We start from the raw sequence: 17155 nt of genomic DNA, 5'->3' as shown, positions 1-17155 counted from the left end.
TTTACGTTGTGTGTATGTAGCGTATTCAAAGCATTTGAAGGAGGTTTAATCTTCCTTGAAGGTTGCTGGAGTTCCTATTAGTGGAAAGACTAGTCCAGGAGGTGTTTTTGGTAATGTTCATGTTGAAAATGAGGGTGAAACAGCTTCGGTTCAGATTGAGCTTAATGGTTCGGCAAGTGATTCAATGCAGTATGTTGAAGATATGGTTGATGTGACGGTACATCAACAACAGGATCATTACAAGGTCAAACACTATATGCTGTTTGAAAACCAGTTTTGCATTCATGAACAGATAACGTTTTACAAAAGATGAATAGGAAACATTAACATGAGTACATGATACTAAGGTCATTACAAAGCTATTGTTTTGAAAATAACATAAGTTGGGAATGCAAAGTAAAAGTTTCATGCTTGAGACATCTCTAAGTAATGCAGCGGAAGTCTAACACAGCAAGTCTGTAACAGCAAGTCTATACACCGAGACTAGAACAGCAAGGCTAACAGCAGAAGCAACAACGTCTAAACACCTGAGAAATACATGCTTAAAAAGTCAACACGAATGTTGGTGAGCTATAGTTTGTTTGTATTCAGTAATGTAATGTAGGCCACGAGATTTCAGTGCTTCAAACAAGCGTTTCAAATCAGTAATTCAAATCAGTATGATAAAGTATATGTATAACCGTGGGCACTCGGTAACTAACTTAACGTTTATACCCCCTGAAAGTACACTTGGCAAGTGCGTATGTCTACGAAGTATTAAACACTCGTTAAATGCTAGCGCGACTAACCCGAGCGGGGATGTCAAACCCTATGGATCCATATCTAAGATTCGCGTTCACGGTTCAAAAACCAATGATTAAACGTTACCGAGCTAAAGGGAAAGTTTATGCCGTTGTATAACCCAAACATATATAAGTTTAAGTACTCGTGCCTAGTATGTAAAAACATAAAATGCGTATGTATTCTCAGTTCCCAAAATAGTTAAAGTACAAAGGGAATGCTATAACTCACAGTGATAAAAGCGGTAAAGTCGGTAATGAAAGTACGCAAGTAGTAAGTCGGTCCGAAAGGTCGTCAACCTAAATCAAGGGTTACTAGGTCAGTAGGTTGTTTTTATAAATTCTAATAGTGCATAAAATAAGTTTAAGTGTCATCATCATCATCATCATAAAAGCTAAGTAAGTTCGACAAGAATAGAGATCGAAACAATAGGCTGAATTCGGTCAGCTGCTGCGACCTCTACGTAAATCGAAAAGATGCATAGTCAGTGGCTATGGCTCTGTATGTGAGTCCCCTAACCGCTGACCAATTTTCAGAACCTAACTCGTCTTCGTTTGACCGTGGCGACGGTTTAAGTGCGAGTAGGTCAGAAATTTCAGCACAACGTTAATAGGGTGTAGTGACTCTCGGAGGGCCATAAATCCTAAACCGTAACTCGGATTAAGACGAGGCCTAAACGGAAAATCATCTACTCGAACCGAATTAACTGAAAATCAACTTTCCAGTAGCCCAGGTGGTCTGATAAGATACGAAAATCAGTGGACAAGTGCTCCGGTGAGGTTCTTGGTGCTTGATGCTCATCACGGTTCTCATCCTTGATGCTTGTAGCTTCAAGTGTACAACTCGTTGATGGTTTAGCATCACTTTTGACCAAGATTCTACCATCAATACACAATATGTTAAGACCAAGTGGTAACACAACTCATTTAAGAGTCTTAGATGGATGATGAACCAAGGTTACATCATATCCTTAGTCTTAACACAATTACAAGTCCTATTTACAAACAAAGTTACAAACTTTACATCAATCAAACAAGTATGAACATGATCCAAGTCAAAAGAGGTGATGAAACCCTAAGCTAGAGAGCTTGGATCCCTTTCACACAATTTATAAGGTCACAAAGCTAGAAAGCTTGAACCTTTAGTGTTCTTGAAGATCTTGAAGCATAAAGCTTGGATCTTTAAGATATATGAAGATAACAAACAAAAGTTTGAATCTTTATCACAAAATAACAAGATTAAAGTAAAAGAAAGATGAATCTACAAAGTTGGTGAAGATTCAAAGCTAGAAAGCTTGAATCTTCCATGTTCTTGAAAGATTCATGCTTGAATCAACAAGATATAAGCAAGATCAAAGCGAAAAAGAACTTTAATCTCCATAATACGATGATGATGGCCACGAAAATGAAAGGAAAAGAAGAAGAAAAAGAAGACTTACAAGCAATACTAGAAAGGGAAGAAAGAAAGAACAAGTGTGTGTGAAAACGAAATGAGCAAGTGATTTGAATGAGAGGTAAATTGCTAGTATTTATAAGCAAGGAATTTGACAAGGATTGATGACATGGACAAGGGCTAGTATTTATAAGCAAGGAATTTGACAAGGATTGATGACATGGACAAGGGCTAGTATTTATAAGCAAGGAATTTGACAAGGATTGATGACATGGACAAGGGCTAATTAATTGGGTCACTAGCTAGAGTAGGGTGGGCTTGAGCCCAACAAGGTAGAAAGTCCAACAAGACTAACTATTGTGCATAATTAAATTACTACGCGTAATTAAGCATTCAAAAACCCAGGTAATTATTATCATAAAATAATAATTAATATTTCGCAGTCATAATATTCCGATTATGACAAAAGTTAAACGTGCGCGCAAGTTCGCGGTTTATTCGAAACGCCAAATAACACTAACGGTTATAAAGGCTTCCAATGATCAAGTTATGTATCCTACGTACTCTAAGGCACGTTTTAACATATAAATGGAAGTAAACCACGTAAATCAAGTTTCCAGAGTATAAAGTAACACAGTACGCACAAATACGCAGTTTCGCAAAAACACAAGGCACAAAAGCAAGTCGAAAAAGCCGGGTCGTTACATTACCCACCTGTTAATGAAAATTTCGTCCCGAAATTTGAGGAGTGACAAAAAAAAATGGTACCGTATTTAAATAAGAAGTAGCGTATCAAAGTTCCGAAAGATTCGTGGGCTAAAAAGTGAGCTATTTACCTTGAAAGGTACTCTGGCGTATAAAAGTAAGAATAGGTATATGCTATTAATTAAGTCTCTTAGGAGATCCAAAAATTGATTTCGTTTCTGGATAACACGAGTATGTTGTCTGAATATATCCACAAAAGAAAAGATGATGTTTTTAGCCTTACAGGCATCTTTAGTAAGCTGGATGCATGAAATACATCATGAATGTTACTAAACTCATCTAAAACATTGAGCGCTTATATCGCAATACAAAGCTGACAGGTAGGATGGAAAACATGGTGATCATAACCATGCGATTTGATGTCTGGATAGTGTTAGCCACGTATTTTACTAACCCCTTGACTTCGGAAAGAGACCATAGGCATAAAGAACTCGATATTTAAGAACGTTTCATTTGACTATATGAATTGAAACTTTTGATGAAAGTGAATAATCGAACTTATATGCAATGAAAGCCATAATTATCTATAGTGCCTTCAGGACGGTCTGAACGAACAATGAAGGATATCACCCAGTTTACCATACTGCAGGTGAACTTATCCTTAGATGGAATGAAAGAACAGTTCCATAATGTAACTTTATCCTTTCAGTTACATGTTGAAGTTAGGGTTAACATTAACTAGAACAACATATAGTTGCAACCAACGAAGAAAGGAATGTGTAGAGTAACCATATCCGTATTACAGATGTTTTAAGCAGTCCCTTCCAAGAGGATAACAAGATTCATAGATTCCTAAAGTATGTTACTTTACATTTCCGAAAGAGAATCGCACGAAAGGTGTGATCTTTGAACCAGGGGGAACTCTTCGAGCGGTTTGTTCTGAATTTATCCTTATACTTAAGGAGATGCGCGGACAAGAAGATACGTGGACCCTTGGTCGTAAAGAACGGTTTACTCTAAGTGAAAAGAATCTCAAAACGATTCCTTGTACCTCAACCTACTAATTCATAGAGATGATTTTTACGAGGATGTTGCGATTAGCCGTGAAATATTGAGAATAGAAACCCACCTAGTGTCCTTCCTACAATGGGGTGACCATTGAGTGTACCTCAGAAAACTGATTTATCGGCCCGCGATTTTGCCATGTTTAACCTTAAAAGGAACATTTTTCGAGTACAAAGACTTCCTAACAAATTTTTTTTTATAAATCTGCCACCCAAAGTGGCTCAAGCATTTTTAACAAGGATTTTAATAGTAAGCTTCATCCCTAACGGAGGGAGAGAAGAAGTGTGATCCCTACATGGTGTAGTCTAATACGGAAACCTTTAATAAAATCAACCGAGGAAGTTTTGAAAAACCTTTAAACGTTTGATGCGACAACATAAATGGAACGAAGTTCTTGGTAAATTTAGAAGTATGTATAACGAGTACCATTTGCACAAAATTATTTGACATAAAACAACTCAATAAAGGAGCGATTTTTAATCATCTTGAAGGTATAACGTAGTATGTACTAACCCAAAATAAGTAAGGGTAAATTTATACATATATGATTTTATAAATCGCGTAAGTGATAGAAAAGTTTTTAGTACTTTCATTTGTCCATAAATCTCGTGAGGACCGCACAAATAAGCAACGTGTAAATCAACATGTAAAAATTTTGATAAACATAGTTTTTCGTATTTCAGAGGTTACGAGTTGAAAAAGGTCGAGTGAAAAATCTTTGAATCATCGGTTAACATGTTACTAGGTAATGAAAACTAATGAATTAAATGTAGTTTTGATGATTATCCGAACTTAAGTCTTTGGCCCAAAAATGTTTACGTCCGAAGCCGTTGCTAAAAAGTGAGGTATGAAGGATAGAGCATGAGGATGAGAAGTTAATCGCTTCTTGACTTTGCAGAATGCCACACAGGTTATGGATAATATTAAAGTAGGAATACTAATGATGCTAATATCGCTAGATGAGAATTTCCTTGGAATAGGTCAGGACTTTGAGTTATGTAAGATAGAGCATCGCTCCGACAGATGTGAAGAATAAGATCCCTGGGGTAACGCAGTAATTTTGAATGGTTTAAGTGTTTGTGGATGCCCGAAGGCTCTGCATGATGTGGTAGTAAGTGCCTTCATCACATACACACACATGAATCTCTTAGTTTCGACAGTTGTCTGTCTTCATGATGACTTGGATACGAATAAGCAACGAAAAATTTTATATTGACAAGCAACGAAAATTTTATAGAATTCATTTAAGGTGACGATGTAAGAAAAGAAATTAAGTTCTTAGCAAACTAGGGTTATGTACAACACGTACCATTCAAGGTAAAATATCCTTTGAATAAAAGATTTGATTTGTAAAAGTGAAAGTAAAATTTCATATGTATTTGTCAAAAAGAAGTAATTATTTACTTTATTTTATATAACGTATACGATTTCAAAAATTTGCACGAATGGCAAATAAAATAAATTTATTTTTATTAAGTTTTGAGAGGATCGCACAGTAAAATAGTGTAAGTAAAATTTTGACAAACAAAATTTTCATATTTCGGAGGTTACAAGTTGAAAAAAGATTGATGAGAATCGAGTAAAAGACTTTTGAAAATCTCGGGTGATATTTGAGCAAAAATGTTACGAGGTAATGAAAACTGTTGAATTTTAATGTGGTTGATGACTATTAGTAGGGCATAAGTCCTTCGACCAAAAATGCTTAAGTATAAAGTTGTTGCTTATAAGTGAGAAACGAAAGGGAGAGTATGAGGACGGGGATTAACTACCCATTGATTTTGAAAATTCTGAACTGGTATGACTAATATCGAAGTAAGAAGGGTGATGGTGTGATTATCATTGATTAAGAATTCTCTCGGAATAAGTTAGTATTCAGTGTCGCATAAGAATGAGTATCAAATACGATTCTTGGGTAGTATAGTATTTGAATTGCTGAAGTGACGGGATACAATTTCCTTTATGTATCGTTGTCCATTGTATCGGTTTCTTTCATGGCTAGAAAGTGAGTAGATTTGGTGAGGCGATCAACGATAACCCCGATAGTGTCATAACTGCTGACTGTTTTCGGTAGTTTCAGAATGAAATCCATCGTCATCCCTTCCCATTTCCATTGTGGGATCTCGGGTTGTTGAAGTAATCCGGATGGCTTTTGGCTCACCATTCTCGTGAGGTATACGAATAATCTTCTTACTATAAATAACTTTCGCTTTCGTCCTTGAAAGTCAGTCCGTTCCAATTATTTCCTCAAAGCTTTCTAACTCGATGAGTATTAGGTTAATTTTAAGGTCCATTCCAACCAAATCTTATTATACTGCCGTGAAAATTTTTATCAACCTTCTCAAATAACATCTGCTTGTGCGCAGGTAACCAATCCTTTCCAACTACTACTATAAAACTTCCAAGTTTTGTTGGCATGAGGTCATCTCCAAATGACCCACCTGTTAATTTTTAAGGTACTATCTTAAATTACTCCTCTATCTCTGCCAACTTACCATTAGCTTGTCCTATAGAATACTTAACTCTCATGATTGTTAATGGCTTATTAGTCATCACACTAGGATTCTTAGGTATAAGGTTTCTATCACTCTAGTATTAAACAATTCCGAGACGATAAATCATTGTAAAGAAACGTACCCTAACTAAAATCAGGATCCATGCGAGTCTCCATAGCTGAGATAACGATTGCTCTATCGTATGTGAGTCCAAAGTTTTTTTTTTTTTCCTATTTGAGAAATTTTCCTTAAGTATCCAGGGTGTCTATATCTATAACAAATTTTCGGGTTATCAATTCTGCAGTCCAGGCCCTTCTCGTATAGTATCTAGACTAAGTGGTTATTCCTGCCTTTATCAGACCATAATGCGTATACTCAAGTGGTTCCTACCAAAATTTCCTTTGAATCGCTTCATATTCCTTATGTATTAACATTGGGACTTCTGCATAATTCACTTCAATATAATTACGCTGGCCTGGCGTCATTATATTGTACTAAATCGTACGTTCATTCCAATATCACTCCATATGGTCAATGTAACGTGATCACTTTCAGTTCTACTCAATTTCATCCCACGGTGCTTTATCTATGCTATCTCAAAACAAAATCTACATAATTAATCTCACGGTTTCTCGGTGTGGGTGCGTAAGTTCCGTAGGTCATGCACCAATGCCTAAATGTCCTGAAATTTCTTCAAAATGTTCAGGTTCAGGTAACATCGTTAGGTTCCTTTCTAGAAATTCAATCTGGGTCTCGCGTCGAGTTGTATGTGTAGCAAGTAGTAGTACGATATGTCTTGAGGCGACTCCCAAGTCTTTGGGTATGGTTGAGCATCAGTAGAAGGCACTCTGACCTTGTGAAAGGAGATGTCCTCCCGACTTCCCCAATGCCTAAGAGTGTTAGGGTACTAAATCCAGAAATGTCATCAGATCGTCGAGCAGTGGTGAAGAACGAAAGAGATAAGTGACGGTCATGAAAGCGTACGAGATACGAGCCATCTTGCAGGAACTGAACAACCTTCGAATGTTCACACGTCGTACGTGGCTATTTAGAGTGAGCTCGGAGTGCGGTTACTCCGACAAATCCTCCAATATCTCCTCCTCCGAGGATCGACTTTAGTGGGCGTGTAATCCGAGGGGTACTCCTCCTAGATTGCGTGAAGAATCGTTTCGATCTCTGGAACGGTGGAACAGTAGTAACAGGTGGATTACAATACTAATCCTTAGGGTTAGACGTGTGGGAAATGGGTTCAGAAGAACATCTGAACTAGGAAAGGTAAGTTTTTACAAGTCGGTGCAGCGAATAGCAGGCATGAAGCAAGCACGTAATCAGGCACTACAGCAAGCTAGCTCGTTTACAGCAGTATATAGCATGGCAATATTAACAGTACTAAACAGAAGTAACATGCAATCGAAAGCAGATAGTAGCATGCAGTAGCTAGAATAAGCAAAAGCATGCAGCGAGTTTACATAGCAGTAAAAGGAAACGGTAGCATGCTGCAAGTTCATACGTTAGTAAAAGTAAGCAGTGGCATGCAGTAGTAGTAAGCAGTAACATGTAGTAATATAACACAGTAGCATGCAGCAGGTTCCGCAGAAACAAGTAAACTAGCAAGTTGTAGATTAGTCCTATTAGTGAATCCTACTTGGGTCGGTCCTAGACTCACTAATGCAACCTAATTCCCTACAACCAATGCTCTGATACCAACTGTGACGCCCCGTACAAAATCATCGTGTATGGTACATCAACAACAGGATCATTACAAGGTCAAACACTATATGCTGTTTGAAAACCAGTTTTGCATTCATGAACAGATAACGTTTTACAAAAGATGAATAGGAAACATTAACATGAGAACATGATACTAAGGTCATTACAAAGCTATTGTTTTGAAAATAACATAAGTTGGGAATGCAAAGTAAAAGTTTCATGCTTGAGACATCTCTAAGTAATGTAGCGGAAGTCTAACACAGCAAGTCTGTAACAGCAAGTCTATACACCGAGACTAGAACAGCAAGGCTAACAGCAGAAGCAACAACGTCTAAACACCTGAGAAATACATGCTTAAAAAGTCAACACGAATGTTGGTGAGCTATAGTTTGTTTGTATTCAGTAATGTAATGTAGGCCACGAGATTTTAGTGCTTCAAACAAGCGTCTCAAATCAGTAATTCAAATCAATATGATAAAGTATATGTATAACCGTGGGCACTCGGTAACTAACTTAACGTTTATACCCCCTGAAAGTACACTTGGCAAGTGCGTATGTCTACGAAGTATTAAACAATCGTTAAATGCTAGCGCGACTAGCCCGAGTGGGGATGTCAAACCCTATGGATCCATATCTAAGATTCGCGTTCACGGTTCAAAAACCAATGATTAAACGTTACCGAGCTAAAGGGAAAGTTTATGCCGTTGTATAACCCACACATATATAAGTTTAAGTACTCGTGCCTAGTATGTAAAAACATAAAATGCGCATGTATTCTCAGTTCCCAAAATAGTTAAAGTACAAAGGGAATGCTATAACTCACAGTGATAAAAGCGGTAAAGTCGGTAATGAAAGTACGCAAGTAGTAAGTCGGTCCGAAAGGTCGTCAACCTAAATCAAGGGTTACTAGGTCAGTAGGTTGTTTTTATAAATTCTAATAGTGCATAAAATAAGTTTAAGTGTCATCATCATCATCATTCATCATCATAAAAGCTAAGTAAGTTCGACAAGAATAGAGATCGAAACAATAGGCTGACTTCGGTCAGCTGTTGTGACCTCTACGTAAATCGAAAAGATGCATAGTCAGTGGCTATGGCTCCGTATGTGAGTCCCCTAACCGCTGACCAATTTTCAGAACCTAACTCATCTTCGTTTGACCGTGGCGACGGTTTAAGTGCGAGTAGGTCAGAAATTTCAGCACAACGTTAATAGGGTGTAGTGACTCTCGGAGGGCCATAAATCCTAAACCGTAACTCGGATTAAGACGAGGCCTAAATGGAAAATCATCTACTCGAACCGAATTAACTGAAAATAAACTTTCCAGTAGCCCAGGTGGTCTGATAAGATACGAAAATCAGTGGACAAGTGCTCTGGTGAGGTTCTTGGTGCTTGATGTTCATCACGGTTCTCATCCTTGATGCTTGTAGCTTCAAGTGTACAACTCATTGATGGTTTAGCATCACTTTTGACCAAGATTATACCATCAATACACAATATGTTAAGACCATGTGGTAACACAACTCATTTAAGAGTCTTATATGGATGATGAACCAATGTTACATCATATCCTTAGTCTTAACACAATTACAAGTCCTATTTACAAATAAAGTTACAAACTTTACATCAATCAAACAAGTATGAACATGATCCAAGTCAAAAGAGGTGATGGAACCCTAAGCTAGAGAGCTTGGATCCCTTTCACACAATTTATAAGGTCACAAAGCTAGAAAGCTTGAACCTTTAGTGTTCTTGAAGATCTTGAAGCATAAAGCTTGGATCTTTAAGATATATGAAGATAACAAATAAAAGTTTGAATCTTTATCACAAAATAACAAGATTAAAGTAAAAGAAAGATGAATCTACAAAGTTGGTGAAGATTCAAAGCTAGAAAGCTTGAATCTTCCATGTTCTTGAAAGATTCATGCTTGAATCAACAAGATATAAGCAAGATCAAAGCTAAAAGGAACTTTGATCTCCATAATATGATGATGATGGCCACGAAAATGAAAGGAAAAGAAGAAGAAAAAGAAGACTTACAAGCAATACTAGAAAGGGAAGAAAGAAAGAACAAGTGTGTGTGAAAACCAAATGAGCAAGTGATTTGAATGAGAGGTAAATGACTAGTATTTATAAGCAAGGAATTTGACAAGGATTGATGACATGGACAAGGGCTAGTATTTATAAGCAAGGAATTTGACAAGGATTGATGACATGGACAAGGGCTAGTATTTATAAGCAAGGAATTTGACAAGGATTGATGACATGGACAAGGGCTAATTAATTGGGTCACTAGCTAGAGTAGGGTAGGCTTGAGCCCAACAAGGTAGAAAGTCCAACAAGACTAACTATTGTGCATAATTAAATTACTACGCGTAATTAAGCATCCAAAAACCCAGGTAATTATTATTATAAAATAATAATTAATATTTCGCAGTCATAATATTCCGATTATGACAAAAGTTAAACGTGCGCGCAAGTTCGCGGTTTATTCGAAACGTCAAATAACACTAACGGTTATAAAGGCTTCCAATGATCAAGTTATGTATCCTACGTACTCTAAGGCACGTTTTAACATATAAATGGAAGTAAACCACGTAAATCAAGTTTCCAGAGTATAAAGTAACACAGTACGCACAAATACGCAGTTTCGCAAAAACACAAGGCACAAAAGCAAGTCGAAAAAGCCGGGTCGTTACAGTTGAGATCACAGTTTTAGAAATTTCTGTGGTTCAAAATATTGCTAGTAAGACCCTGGAAGATGGGTCGTTGGTGTGCCCATGCTACGATTTATCACAAATGACAATCAACGGCACCATTTTTCGACACCGGGTTATTTAAATCAAGAGCTTGCCTTGTTTGTTGCTCAAGTCTTTCCACACCAAGCTCTGAGTTGCTTCTGGTTTGGGGGGGGGGGGGTTAGAGACAAGATACGTAATGTAACGACCTCAAACCGGGCCTGGCGTTAAATGGCCATTTTGCCCTTATATGTTATTATATGTGATTCTAATAATCACATATATTTTTTAATTATTTGATTATTTCGTTGAGTACGTTTTGTGATAAGGGTCACATTACATATTTGTTTATTTGAATCGGTCCTCATTAAGACCGCTTAATGAGGTGCGTTGCGTTACAGATAACTGATAATTATTTGTGTAACATGCGGTATAGGATACCTCATATTGAAGTAACCTATTTTGGCATATAATCTAGTGATTCATATGTATTTCCTTTTTTGGAAACTTTGAACAAACGCACCATAAATCTTCCTAATTTCCCTTGCGCCTAAATCCTAGATTCTTGAGATTGTGTAATAATCAGCTACTGTAATCTATTCCTTGTAATTTCAGCTTCATATCAAGGTATTAATCTCAGGTTTTGATTTGGTATCAATTATGTTTATTGGGTTTTATGTAAATTAGGGTTTTACTTAGATTCACGATTCGAAGTGTTTGTAATCATTGTTTGTTGTCTGATATACTGTCTATATGTGTTATATGATGTTTTTGAACCATTGAATTGATAAAAAAACAAGCTAGAATCGCATTTGAATGTTAAAAACCCGAAAACAGTAAGCTGGTACTGTTCTTCAACTCTCACACGAGTGACAAGTCACTCTTACGAGTGACCACAAGAGTGAGCTGATTTCACGCGAGTGACAGGTCAATCTTACGAGTGACCACTCGAGTGAGATTCAGAGGCCACTCTTACGAGTGACTTCTCACTCTTACGAGTGAGGTGCTCACTCGTGCGAGTGAGGTGTCAGCCCACAAGAGTGACATTTCAGCCACAAGAGTGAGATTTTCAGCACGCGCGCGATGCGCTAATTACACAATTTGAGGCTCATACGCGCGTACAGTGGCTCGATTAACACGTATAATCTAGTATAACATATGGCTATGATTAAATGATGATTTTGATACATGTCAGGTCCCTCGCGCATTCCATTTGTCAGTCATGCGAATAATCTTATTTGGTTCGTGCGAATGCGCTTCTCGATCGTGCGAACCACATTGTATATATGATGTTTGTTTAAATGCTGAACCATGTACGAATTAGATATGACTCATACGAACGAGCCCCTCATCCGTACGAATGGGTGGTCGATCGTGCAGATGACTTTGTCTGATAATGGGTTTACTGTAAATTCGACCCACTTGTTGTGTGGTTGTAATTAACTGCAAAGTTAATTGAATATTGTTGAAAAAGTATACTAACTTAGTATATGATGTTTGCAGGTGACAAAGTGAGGTGAATACTTTGTAATATTAAATCTCTGAGTTTCTGCTGGTAATTGGTGAGTGGGAATACCTTTATGTGTATTATCATACGGTATAAAGTTTAATTACTGTTTTTAGTATGATGTACCCTTGAATGTTGATGGTATGAATTTTATGTATACAATTGATGGTATGATAAGATAATAACTATTATGTGCACTATTGATTTAGCGTCTATGACGTTTAGAAGAAAGATGTCAAACATGACGTACTGATTGGGTTCAAGTGCTACTATCTAGTAGTATAGTTCAAATGACGCGTGCGTTGCGTCAGGAAGACACTGTTAAAGAGTCAGTAGCAGGAACTATCGGTAAATCCTAGCTTGATCAGCTGGTGGTTGCTGACCTGGTACAGGTCTTCGGTCCTCTAGCGATGACGTATTCGCATTTTTGGATGTATGTTGTATGTTGGACTTGTTGTTGTGATTATACACATGTTGGTCTTCTCATTTACTTAGCGGTGCACTAATTCCCTAAATTTTCTCCCCTGCAGGTTATATTGTTTGACATGCTAGAGTCGAGAGATAGTTGGTGTGTACTTTTGGCTATGTTTGACACGCCTGAACTCTGATGTTTGTAATTATAATATCAACTGTTTTGAAACGTAACACTTGATGATTCATGTAATATACGTTAATGACATGTTTCATTGTATATATAAATATCATGTTTGTTTAAATACTTTTGTTGTGACTTAAAAAAACGTAAAACTACGATGTTACACGTAATCATGGCCATGATACGCTACCTAATGGACAAGTTAAATATCAGTGTATTTAGAGAGGAAGATAAATAATATACTTATAGATTATGTTTAGTTAATTATAGTGTAGATATTCTTATGATCATATTGTTATATTGAGTTTAACTCTAATTCCTTTTACTGGTAGGTTCATCTCAATGCATTTTTTAATGGTAAATACTAAAAAGTGTTGTTGGTATTATGTTTGGTGCTAGTGATAACCCAAAACTACATATGCAATACAAATCAAAGTATATAATATTTTATAATAATGTTTAGAAAAACATAAGTGCGTAAATGTAAAGTAGTTGAATTCTTTATATATATATATATATATATATATATATATATATATATATATATATATATATATATATATATATAGTGTTGTAAAAAACCCGATTACTCGCCGATTAATCCCCGACTAATCATTTTTAGGAACAATCCGTTCCGATTTTCAAAAATCCGTTTAATTAAACTGTCAACGTGAATTGATGGATCAAAATCGAATTTGGTAATCAAAGTCAGTAAGTAAAAAAAGGTTAATAGTTTAACATGAATTTAAACTAAAATTTTGTAATTTTGAAGCAAAATGAACAATTTTAGACAATTATGTTAAAAATTATCTTTATATTTATGGTTTTTTCTTATAATTACTTATATAAATATTAAAATTTAATATTTAAATGTATACAGTACAATCCGATTAATCTCCGATTAATCCCCGAATTATCGATTAATCCTTCCAAAGTCCCGACCGATTAATTCCCGAATAGCGAATTTTGCAACCTTGTATATATATATATATATATATATATATATATATATATATATATATATATATATATATATATATATATATATATATGATTTTTTTACCTAAACATTATTTCTTTATATTGAATTTACAGAACCCGTATTTGTATGAAAGAGCTTAACAAAAAAAAGTAGAACCGTGTTTCCCAAACTCGATTTGTGACATTTCACCTAAAACTGATTTTGTGAAGGTCGGTTTTGTATTATGTGGGTTCAGATTACATGCATAAGGTAAAACCGAGTTGCCAAACTCAGTTTGTGTACTTTTTATGATGCTCTTCTGAAACCGACTTTTCCATAGTTAGTTTGTGCACTTTTTGCTATATTTAGAAAAAGTACACAACCGAATTTGACAAGCTCGGTTTTACCTAATGCATTTGATCTGGACCAACGTAATACAAAACCGACTTTCACAAAGTCAGTTTTAATTGATTTGTCACAAACCGAGTTTGAAAAACACAGTTATATATATATATATATATATATATATATATATATATATATATACATATATATATATATGTATATATACATATATATATATATGTATATATATATATATATATGTATGTATATTTTTTTTTGTAAAACTCGCTCATGCAAATACAGATTCTGTATATACAATTTAAATAAACACTGTTTAGGAAAAGAAATCATATACAGTATATATATATATATATATACACACACACACACACATATTACAACGATTAGATTAAAATGATTAACTCCTAACGTAATTTCCTCAAAAAAAAAAAAAAAAAAAAGATCACTCCTAATCCCAGATTTACAACAATCAACTTATTAATTCAAACTGAATGAAAGCGCCACTTAAGCTAATTTAAATCTCCATTGAAACGCTTTAACTTGATCTCCTTAATCATCTGGAAGTGTGTAGAACTTTCAACCTGTAATTTGCTTGCACATTTAGTCTGTAAATTAGCACAAGTCTGTATAGTTAGAGACTGAATCATCATTTCTCTACTTTTACGACAGACTTTAACACCTAGTGAAAATTTCATTTTCTAGACTTTTGTTTAACTTAATTAGATTTGTAAATTGGATTCGAATATTGTTTTTCAATTGTTTAGTAGCGAGCCCATTAAAAATATTTAAATTTATGTATATAGTGACAGATCGTTTTTAGTTTTCGTTATCGTTGATCTCGTACCCTTGACTCAAGTCGGCTTGTGACTTGGATCAACATAGTTGTTTTCTCGTTTTAATAAAATTTGCTTTTCAAAAAAATATTTATAATTTAAATTATATATTAAATTTTAATTAAATAACTTATATTTCAAAAATTGAATTCCGTTAATAAATTTTTTGTACGTATACATTTTTGTACGTGCTTCATCCCACAATACCCTTGTTTGAAATTCAAAAATATGTATGTTGTCGTGGTTATTTCATAAAAATGGTACTGTATCAACAAAAGGGCTAAAACCTATGCCTTTGTCAAAATTATAGCAATACAGAAAGTCATGGGCAACAAACCTAGTAGTTTATATTTAATATAAAAAATGCACTATTTTGATGTTATTATTTTCATGGGTCATATACATTAAACTTTTTTATACGTATATACAGTTATAGTTATAGTTATATATTGACCAATTAAGTAACTGTCACTATAGATTCAATCCCTATAAATCTAGTTGGGGAAAATCAAATCCAACAACGGTCAAAACGAAAATATAAGTGATGATCGTACTTCTATTTATTGCTTAGTTACCAAATTTACTACCGAGTATATCAATGACACCACCTCGATACCCTTTTGATTGTGATTTGTAGTTAGGAATAGGTGATGGTCCTTACATTAATATTTTTTAACTATATACCATTAAATATGCTTTAAATCATTATACTTTATAACACCATAAAATATACTTAGTAGTGCTAGTCGTAGTGCATGAGTAAAAATGATCGTGTAAGCAAGGGAAAATCTAGTGTCAAGCATGTGGAATCACGGCACATCACTAGTTCGAAAATTTTTAGCAGAAAAAACTCTTCAAATTGTATGGGACACCACTAAATTCAACTGCAAGACCACGTAAAATTTTCAAATTTATAGTTTTTCATTTTCGAATTTGTAGTTTTTTAAAGTAAACTGTCACCAAAATAGCATTCAAATTCAAATATAATTAATACTGGAAAAAAAAAATTGCGAGACCCTATTAAGTTACAATTCTGAAATCACCACCGAGTGTAAGCTAGGATCACCTCCCATTAGGAATCTAAGTTTGCCTGATCACAATCTTTTACGTACAAAAAGAGGTGGTAAGACTTGTTTTCTTTTTAACATTTCATCGAAAATATTTCGCGTATTAAGTTGGTAACCAAAGGTTTTTAATAAGACCTAGTTTGTTTCAACTTGTCCTCTAACTCACTTTACTATTATTCAGTCTCGATAGCCTCTTTTATTGGTAGGATACTGAAGTTGTTAAGTGCCAGTTGCAATTGTTTTAGTTAGGAATTAGGCGCAATTAAAAAATAGCGTGATTGCTTACCTAGATTGTACTCCCTCCGTCCCGCCACAAGTGTCCACATTTCTATTTTGGGATGTCCCATTTCAAGTGTTCACTTTGTATTTCAACCAATGAGAAGGGGTTATTCTGGAGAGAGAAGATTTCTGATTGGTGGAGAAGAGAGTTAGTGGAATTTCCTAAAACTGTGTACAAAAAGTAAGTGGAAACTTGTAATGGGACGGAGGGAGTATTCAACAACTACACGTGGAAAACCATTTTAAAAAGGCATCATAACACAATGCTCTTTTTTTCAATTATATTATAATTATAACTATATTTATTTAGAAAAAATTGAAGAGTAACTTTCAATTGAGCCTTCAAAATTGAATTTTGTCAAAATCAATAGTTTTAACAGTTAAATAATTATCTTAAGTTCATATATTAATCAAAAGCATCTACAACCTAATGCTTGTTCCTTGCTTTGTATCTCAAATAACCCATGTTCGAGTCCTAGCTCTTGTATCTACTTTTTATCCATTATTCAAATTAAACTCGAGTAAGGGCGGATTTTGACATGTGCTAAGTGCAGTGGCGGAACTTAAACTCGGATACAGACAGGGCGGTGTAAAAATTTAATTAATTTTTCGTTGTCAGCAGGGGTAAACACTAAAAAAAAACCTTATTTTTTTGTAATTTTTTTTTC

The sequence above is a fragment of the Rutidosis leptorrhynchoides genome, chromosome 8 (assembly GCF_046630445.1).
Source record: "Rutidosis leptorrhynchoides isolate AG116_Rl617_1_P2 chromosome 8, CSIRO_AGI_Rlap_v1, whole genome shotgun sequence".
Lineage (NCBI taxonomy): Eukaryota > Viridiplantae > Streptophyta > Magnoliopsida > Asterales > Asteraceae > Rutidosis > Rutidosis leptorrhynchoides.
Note: the sequence above shows the minus strand (reverse complement) of the source record.